The sequence below is a fragment of the Micromys minutus genome (genome assembly GCF_963924665.1).
Source record: "Micromys minutus genome assembly, chromosome: 28".
Lineage (NCBI taxonomy): Eukaryota > Metazoa > Chordata > Mammalia > Rodentia > Muridae > Micromys > Micromys minutus.
The window spans coordinates 8,210,913-8,220,473 of NC_137963.1; the positions used below are offsets into that span (position 1 = coordinate 8,210,913).

A 9,561-nucleotide genomic window follows, 5' to 3' on the forward strand; every position below is an offset into this window, starting at 1 on the left:
ATCCTACTCACCTCTCTTCCCATATATCTGTATCTGTATCTATATGTCTATATATCTATATCTATGTGTGTGTGTGTGTGTGTGTGTGTATATAAACAAACAAAATGAAAATTAAAATAAAAAGTAAACAGACAACACAGAGTAGGCTGTGTTGTGTTGTGTTTTCTCGACTTTGCTTTAAGATGCCAGGCTTTTGCCTTTGAGCAGGAGGGTGAGGAAGATGTCAATCATCTTGGAAGTTTGCCAGTTTTATTACTTAGTCGTGACCCCTTCTCCTTATCTGTTTATTGTGGAAATTTTTAACTCTAAATCTGTCTTCACCACTCTCGTTTCTCCATCCCAAATATTTCCGTAGAACCCAAAGGCACAAGGGAACCTCTAAACGGTTCCTGTCACATAGTAGGTGCTCTATAATCATGTAACAAGATGGCATATTTGCTCAAAAGAACTTCCAAATTGATAAGGTCTGTCCAACAAATAGCATTATTGTGAGAGTATGAGTCTGTTAAGACATGCATTACTATACAAAGTCAAGCCATGTTCCATTCCAGAGCTGACAGGTCTATTCTGCAAAAAGTCTTAGGGAAAAGAGCGAGCCCAAGACAAAGGATATTTAAGCATTCCCTGAAGCCCCTGATCAGTCAGATTCCCAATGCCATTAAAAGTTCTCTCCACCTCTTCCAAGCTTGCTTTGTTTCTCTATTTTACAAGAATGCTCCAGTTTGGTTCATCAGAAGAACACCAAAAAACAAAGTCAGTCACCATACAGCAAGCCTTCTCCCCAGAAGGTTCAAAAGAACCTCAAAGTGAGATTAACTTAATGTAACAACTCAGTTCTGTCTCTTAAAAATCCTGACACGTCTGGCCTTTAAAGGTGCTAGTGCTGGACTTAGTAGGGTCATGGCCAGGAGGCGGGAGTAGTCGCCCCAGCCTGTGCCACCCCCACACACACCCTGGGATGCTTCCTCTCCCAGAGTGGAAGAGTGAGACATTGTAGTTCGTTCTGTGGGAATTCTGAGTCAAGAAGTCAATCGTTCTGATAAGTACAGATCAGATTCCTAACACTGCAAGAAAAAGAACAGTTTTCAGGCGCAAAAGCACTCCGTCCAACAGTTTGCAGATGAAGGAAGTGAAGTCGGTGTTCCGAGAAGTCCTTCCAAAACTGGGGCAGTTGTTTATGGAAGATGTCACTACAATGGTGCTGTGTAAACCTAAGCTTTTGCCCTTAAAAATCTCTGACTCTGGAAAAGCTGGAGAAAATGCAGCAAGCAGCGAGAATACAGTTCGCTAAGAAATGGCAGAAAAAGACAACCGGCAAATAACCCACTAACCTCTACCACTGGAAGGGATGCCCCATTTTAACCCTTAACTGTTCAGTAACTAGAAAACTGTCCTTCATCTGTAGGCTAGAAATACTTTAAACTGGACACTCAAAAATTTAAAACACAAAATTTGGGTGTTTAAACACTGGTTAGTGTTAAAAGGAAAACTTTAAACCAAGTTTTATGGAATTTTTAAATTTTTAAATTTCTCACCCTATTCACCACACTATTGCTATGAATGTAAGAAATTAAATGCATCTTTTGTGGACCAAGGATTTGTTTATTAGAGACCTGAATCTGAAAATAAACTCTAATGTGAAAAAAAATTGGTAGTGCTGAGCTTTTACATCAACATTTGTCACAGTGGGTCTCCCGGCCGACTAGTACCTCCATCATCCAGGAACTTTCGATGGATATAAGTTCTCCAACGCTTCCCTTAGCTTGACCTCAAGTATCTGAAGCTCTCAAAGCAGAGTCTAGCGTTCTTCTATTTTATTAAGCTTGTCAGGCGTTTCTGGTGCATATGAACAATGTTTGAGACACACTGCCTTATAGGAAGGTATTTTTCATTTAATAGCTCTTGATAGTTTTACATGATGGTGTGTTCTTATATAACCAGCACTGAGAAAGCTGAGAAAGAAAAGATGGTATATTAGAGACCGACCTGGGTACCAAGTGAGAGTCTGTCTCTACAACAAACAAGAAACACTTGAGGATGGGAGCAGATTAATTTCCAAAGTAGCTGCTCTATAGCTCAGTGGTGAAGTTCTGGCCTAGCCTACATCGGCACTGAAAATCAATCGATCAATCGATCGATCAATCAATCAACCAAATGAGGTTGAAAGGAAAAGGAGAGGCAAATGGTCATCAAATGAAGAGTAAAGCATATGATATGCTGTATTTTTAGAAAAGGACTTTTCTGACAGGATAAGCTAAAATATGTGAGACTTTAAAACATCAATCTGCTGTACTGGCTGCTTGGTGGCTGTCTGGTTGAGTGTGGTCTTGCATGAGGTCAGGGTTTGGAAGCAGACCTTCCAGTACTCAGAGTCTCTGCCTCCAAACCATGTCGAGTGCTTTGCAAGCAGTATAGTTTAGGTAGTAGGCACACAGCCAAGCTTTCATCCTACAAGGAAGCAGATACTTTTTTTTCCCTCTCCGAGATGAGTCTTTGCCAGTCACCTCTAACAAAGGAGTAGCCAAGACCTTTTCCAGAGAGGCAACTGTTTGGTTTTAGGCCATAGAGATCAATCCTTTTGTTGTTTTCAAAGAAACCTGCTCTTCATGCAGCCTACACAAACTGAATAACAAGTGGGTGAGTCTGGGATTGGAAAGATAAAACTGTATGTGTTGATTTTTGACCTATTGCTGAAACAATGGAAGAAAGGAAAGGCTTGTTTGTATAAGAGCAATGAAAACACAGTAACGTTAGTCGCGTAAGCAGGAGAGAATAGAAGAGGCTTAACGTGATAAATTACATCTAGTCACCACATTAGAGATTAAAATATTCTGATTAAGCAAACACTAAAAGGCCTAGAAGAAAGGATAAAGGGAAGAGTGTTGACTTCAGATGCAGAAAACAATGGGCCCTTCTATCTGGAGTGCTATACTGATTGAAAGAATGGCTGTCAGCTGCTGCCGGAGCCAACTGTTCGCTCTGCTTAAGATACCACTTTTCTGTTCAACATCCCTCACCATTAGGGGACTGCAAGTTAAAACTACTTTGAGATCCCATCTTACCTCACGTCAGAAAGACTATCAAGAAAACAAAACTCCTTTTTAAAAACAGAGAGGTCTCAGTGAGTAAAGGCACTTGTAAGCCTAAACATACGAGTTCAATTCCTATGACCCACTATAGATGGAAGGAAAAAACTGATTCACTTCCCGTTTTCTCTGACTGCCACATTCAGGCTGTGGCAAAAAGTTGTGACTACAAGAAATAGTAGTCATCTTTTCTCTCATATGTGGAACCCAGATTCATATATATATATATATATATATATATATATACATGTATGTATACATGTATGTGTATGTGTATATATATTCTCATACACACACGTGTGTGTGTATATATGTGTGTGTGTGTGTGTGTGTGTGTGTGTGCACATAGAAGCCAGGAACTAGAAATTAGTCTATGAGAGAAGGGAAAAGAGGCCTTAAGGGAAGAAAAATAGAATGATATGGTATGTCAAAGAAAGAAAAATTCCGTGTGAGGAAAGTTACAGTGGAGACAGTAAAATAGGGAGGGGTGGACTAAGAAAAACTAAATATATGTGGAAAGACCATAAGGAAATCTGTTCCTTGTATACATATTTTATTTTGTGTTTTGTTCAAGACAGGGTTTCTCTGTGTAGCCTTGGAGTTCACTTGATCCGTAGACAAGTCTGAAACTCAGAGATTTACCTACCCCTACCTCTTGAGTGCTGAACTTAAAGGCATATGTCACCGTCACTACGGAGCTGTATACACTTTGTTGAAAAGATTTAATTCCTCTCCTCCCCATCCCAACCCCCATTGGGGTGTGATAGGCAATTGCCTTTAAATACCAACATTCAGGAGACAGAGGTAAACTAATCTCCCTGACTTCAAGGGCAGACTGATCTGCACTGCAGATTCCAAGCCAGCCAGGGCTATACAGTTAGACGTCATCTATAATAACAGGAGTATTGATAATAATAATAATAACACCACCCCCACATGCTTCATTTCAAAAAAGTATCCTATGCTCAGATCTCTGATATACAACCCTGTACTTTGTTTTCTCACCGATTCACCCTTGTGAGCACGTGACCTCGGGTTTGATTCGGCTTTCTGCCCATGAGTCTGCGAATGTAAGTTTCTAATTGTGTTTGCCCCCTAAGATTTGCTGCCCTCACTTTCAAAGTGGTACTCAGTTACTGACGGTTACTGGGCAACGCAGAAACGGTAGACTTCACCTTTAAGGCTGCGGGTAGGCCTGTGTGAACGGTACCCTTTCTCGTACTAGCTTTCCGAGGAACTTCTGGCAACTGAGATGAAGCTGATAGATTAGAACTCTTTCAACAATAGCGCTGCTGGAGCTGGAGTCAAGGGCATTGGCTGACGCAGTCGTCCTGTGGTTTAGATACATTGATAATGATGAAGCGCTTTTATTCTGAAGTTAAAAATCAAGGAAGCTCACTGACAACACTTCCATAGCTCCACGGCAGTAGTGATAAGAAAAAGTCGCTGCCAAGTGTTTTAAGACTGTGGGAAGACGAAGGTGTCCCACAGCGCATGCCTAAGCACGTGCAAGGCCCAGGGGCTGAGATTCCCAGCACCGAAGGTTTAAAAAAAAAAAAAAAAAAAAGAAAGTCCATGGAAAACCTAAGAGTGATGATCAGAGAATTTGAACCAAAGATATTTCTGCCAGGGGCAATGTGCTCGGTTCTCTAGCTTTATGTACAAAGATGTATTTTGGTAGAAAAACATTGGCCAATTTGGAAGTTAAAATTGAGGGAATTAAGATTCCCTATTGTTACTTTACCCCCCTCCCCTTCTCTCTCTCCCTATTTAGAGTCCCCCCTCTTCCCCTACTTGCCTCTTAAGGTCACCTGTACCCTGCTATCCTCTCTTTGTTTCTCCTATCGCCATCTTCCTCCACCCCAAGCAATGGTCCCTAGTTACTTTCCTGGCTTCTGCTGTTATTTCGGGTTACACATACTGAAATCTGAAGATGTGGAGTTCGGAACCTCAGATGAGAAAGAACAGGCAATTTTTGTATTTCCGGGTCTGAGTTACTTCATTTAATATGATCATTTCTAGTTACACCCATTTACCTGCAAAGTTCATGTGCTTGCTTTTCTTTGTTGCCTGGACAGTATCACCTAGTGTTCAAGTAGCACATTTTCCTTATCTAGTCATCAGATGAAGGACATGTAGGTTGTCTCTCTTTCCTAGCTATTGGGAATAAAGCAACAGGGAACATGGCTGAGCAGGTATCTGTAGACTAAGTTGTTGAGTCCTTTAGGAATATGCTAAGCAGTGAACAAGCTAGGTCATGCGCTGTACTTATGGTTAGCTTTCTGAAGTATCTCCACACTGATTTCCAGAGTGTCTAGAATAGTTTGTGATCTCATCAACAGTGAACGGGAGTTCCCCCGCCCTCAGATCTTCTCCAGTCTTTTGTTGTTAGCTGTTTCATTGGTTTTGGTCATGTTGATTAGGGAAAGATGAAATTTCAAAGTTGTTTTGGTTTGCATTTCCCTAATTCCTGGAGATAATAAACTTTTTTTTTCTTGCAATACGTCTTAATCGTGTTTACTTATTCCTTCAAAAAACCCCTGTTCAGGTCCCAGATCCACATTTTCAGATCAGTCATTGGTGTTTTTTTGATTCTTGGTTTTTGAGTCCTCTCTATTTCTGGGCATTAATCCTCTATCAGATATATAACTGGAAGCTTCTCTACGGGCTTTCTTATCGCTGAATTGGTTGTTTCTTCAGCTGTGCAGAAGCTTCTTTGTTTGATGAGGTCCAACTTGTCATTTTTAGGCCTCAACCACTGAAGGTCCCATTCAGAAAGTCCATTCAGGTTAGACACTAGTTATTTTCTTCCAGTACTTTCAGTCTTTAAGCTTCCATACGGGTGTCACTGATCCACTTTGGTGCAATAAAATAGGTGTCTGCTTTCATGTTTCTACATGTGGACATCTGGTTTCCCAGATCCATTTGTGGAAGATGCCTTCCTTTCTTTCTCCAACTTACGGTTTTTAAGCATCTTTTTCAAATATTAGATGGATATATGTACTAACTATATGTGCTAACACTTTGGTATTTGATTTTGCTTCTTGGAGATATATGTCTGGTTTTGTGCCAATAGCATTTTGTTTTTATCACTATGGCTCTATATCTTGAGATCTGGGATGGTATCCCTCCTACGTTGCTTGTTTAGCTCAGGATTCTTTTGGCAATACATAGTCTTTTCTGGTTCCATATGATGTTTAAAATAGTTTTGTTGCTTTTTAATTTTGTGACAGATGAGATGGGAACTTTCATTGGGATTACACTGAATCTGTAATAGCCTTGGGTTGAATGGTCATTTACAAATAGTAATGCTACCCATTCATGAGTACCTAATGTCTTTCAAAATTTCTACTATCTTTATTTCTTTCTACAGCAATCTAAAGTTTTCAATGTAGAAGTATTTCATCTCTTTAGTTAGGTTTATTTCTAAATATTTGCTTTTCTTTCATGTTATTGTGTATGGGAGTGCTTCCACAATCTCTTTCTCTGCATGTTCATTGTGGATACATAGAAAAGCTATGTTTTTTTCACTTTCTTTCTTCCTTTCTTCCTGTCTTTTTTTCTTTTTCTTTTTCTTTCTTTCTTTCTTTCTTTCTTTTTTTTTTTTTTTTTTTTTTTTTTTTTTTTTTGTTCTATTGATCCAGCTAGTGCTTTGAGAATGATATAGAAGGAGTTGACAATGTCCCTTCTGCCTCCTTCTACCCCCATGCCTGGGCTATTAATCTTCTATGGAACACTGGTAGAATTCTGTTGTAAATCCATCTGGGCTTGGACTGTTAGTTGGCAGGTTTACTAGTGTTTCAACCTCATTTGTTATGGATTTGTTTAGCTTGTTGATCTCTTCATGGTTTAATGTTGGTCATTTGGATGAATCTAAAAAAATTTTCCATTTCTTTTAGGATTGCCAACCTAACAGAATACTGTTTTGGTGTTTTTAAGTACTCTCTTTTAATATTCTGAATTTCGTTGGTGTATTTGGTAATTTCCATATTTATTTCTGACTTAATGGAATATTGTTTTGTTTTGCTGTTTTTAAGTAGTCCCTTGTGATCTTCTGAATTTCTGTGGTGTCTGTCATGTTTCTGTGTTTCTTTCTGATTGTGTTAATTTGGGTCCTCCCTTCTTTTTATGGTTAGTTGAATCTCATGTATGTCAGTCTGTTTTATTTTCCCATAGAAGCAGCCGGTAGTTTCATTCATTCTTTGTAGTTTTCCCGTTGTTTCCATTTCACGGATTTCTGCTCTGATTTTTAGTACTTCTTGATGTCAATTAGGTTTGAATTTAGTTTGTTCCTCTTTTGCCAAATAGCTGAGTGTGTCGTGAATGATTCATGTAGACAGTGTTATAAATTTGCCTCAATAGGTCTGCTTACCATATACTGCAAAGTATTTGTTATGTTGTATTTTCATTCTAATTTTGTTCCAGAAATTAAAAAAAAAAATTTCTTGATTGCTTATTTGACCCATTTACCATTCAGTAATGAAGCATTTACTCTCTGTGAGTTTATTTACTTACTACAGACTCATTTGCTGTCGTCTTTAAGTTTTATTGTATTGATGCCATAAAGGATATATAGAGTTGTCCAGTCTTCCTGAATTTGTTAAGACTTGCTTTGTTTCTCGGGTTGTGGTTTATTTTAGTGGTACTTCCATGTGCTGTGGAGTAGAATGTGTATCCTTTGGTGTTTGGGTGAAAGATTCTTTAGGTATCTGTTAAGTCTTTTTGATATATGAGGATTTTTTAAATTCTTGTATTCCTCTGTTTAGCAGTTTATGATGGATTGAAGTTAATCTGTGTCTTTTGCTCTAGTTGTACACTTCTTATGAAATTGGATTTGCCACAGTTTGGTGCACATCTCTGAACATGCAGGGTCTTAGAATCCTAGAAATTGTGGGTAGAGCAAGGAGGGCTATCCTGCCCAAGCCTGGGAACTGGAGGTAGGGGCCAGGCCAGATTCAGGGATTGGTGCATGGAGAAAGATATCAGATAGATTAACCTAGCTAGGCCTTAGTAATGGTTGTGTTAATATGGAAGAGCAGGAGAATTAAATGTTAGGACTATTTTTGAAAAATGTATCTGTTGTGTTTTTAGGATAGAATCTAGAAAGTACCTGAAAACATTTGGCAAAATTGATTTGACCCTATTATTCTTCACACATATTTTATCAGCATCTAATCTGTGTAGAACTCCAAACCACTCCTACCATCACTGACTCAAAGACCAATGTTACATTTGTCTACTGAACTATTCATCATTCAAGTACATAGCATAAGCGAAATAAACTCTTCCCTTTCCAATTTGTTCTTGGAGCTTCGTTCTACATGTAGTAACCCAAAATAAGACACAGGACTGACCTCACATATATGGTCACCTGATTTTTGACAAAGAAGCTATAAACATTCAATGGAAAAAGGACAGCCTATTCAACAAATGGTGTTGGTCCAACGGGCACTCAGCACACAGAAGAATGAAAATAGACCCTTTCTTATCTCCTTGTACAAAGCTCAAGTGTAAGTAGATCAAAGATCTCCACATTAAACCAGGTACACTGAAACTATTAGATGAGAAAGTAGGTAAAACCTTAGGCACAGGAAAAATTTTCCTGAACAAAACACCAATGACTCGTGCTCTAAGGTCAAAGATTGACAAATGGGACTTAATGAGATTGCAAAGTTTCTGTAAGGCCAAGGACACTGTCAAGAAAACAAAACGGCAGCCAACAGAGTGGGAAAAGATCTTTACCAACCCCACATCAGATAGAGGTCTAATATCCAAGGTATACAAAGAACTCAAAAAGCTAGACACCAGAGAATCAAACAACACTATTAAAAAATGGGGTACAGAGCTAAACAAAAAGCTCTCAATTGAGGAATATTGAATGGCTGAGAAGCATCTGAGGAAGTGCTCAACATCCTTAGCCATCAGGGAAATGCAAATCAAAACAACCCTGAGATTCCACCTCACACCAGTCAGATTGGCCAAGATTCAAAACTCAGATGACAGCAGATGCTGGCGAGGATGTGGAGAAAAAGGAACACTTCTCCACTGTTGGTGGGGTTGTAAACTGATACAACCACTTTGGAAATCAGTCTGGCAATTCCTCAGAAAATTGGACATAGTACTACCAGAAGATCCAGCTATTCCACTTCTGTGCATATACCCCAGAGACACTCCAATATACAACAAAGACACATGCACCATAATGTTCGTAGCAGCTCTATTTATAATATCCAGAAGCTGGAAAGAACCCAGATGTCCTTCAGTAGATGAATGGATACAAAAATTGTGATACATTTACACAATGGAGTACTACTCAGCCATCAGAAACAATGACTTAAGGAAATTCTTAAGAAAATGGATGCATCTAGAGAATATCATCCTGAGTGAGATAACCCAGTCACAAAAGAACAGACATAATATGCAGTCACTGATAATAGGATACTAACCCCAGAAAGCTCTGAACACCCCAGAAACA

The 9,561-nt window shown here is 39.0% G+C and overlaps 1 pseudogene across 1 annotated transcript; it reads left to right on the forward strand.

The window, feature by feature from the left end:
- The first annotated feature begins 1,120 nt into the window (after positions 1-1,120).
- On the forward strand, positions 1,121-1,330 carry LOC308438757 (BBSome-interacting protein 1-like; annotated as a pseudogene). Its single transcript has one exon. The product of its transcript is annotated as a BBSome-interacting protein 1-like (transcript).
- Positions 1,331-9,561: the final 8,231 nt, after the last annotated feature.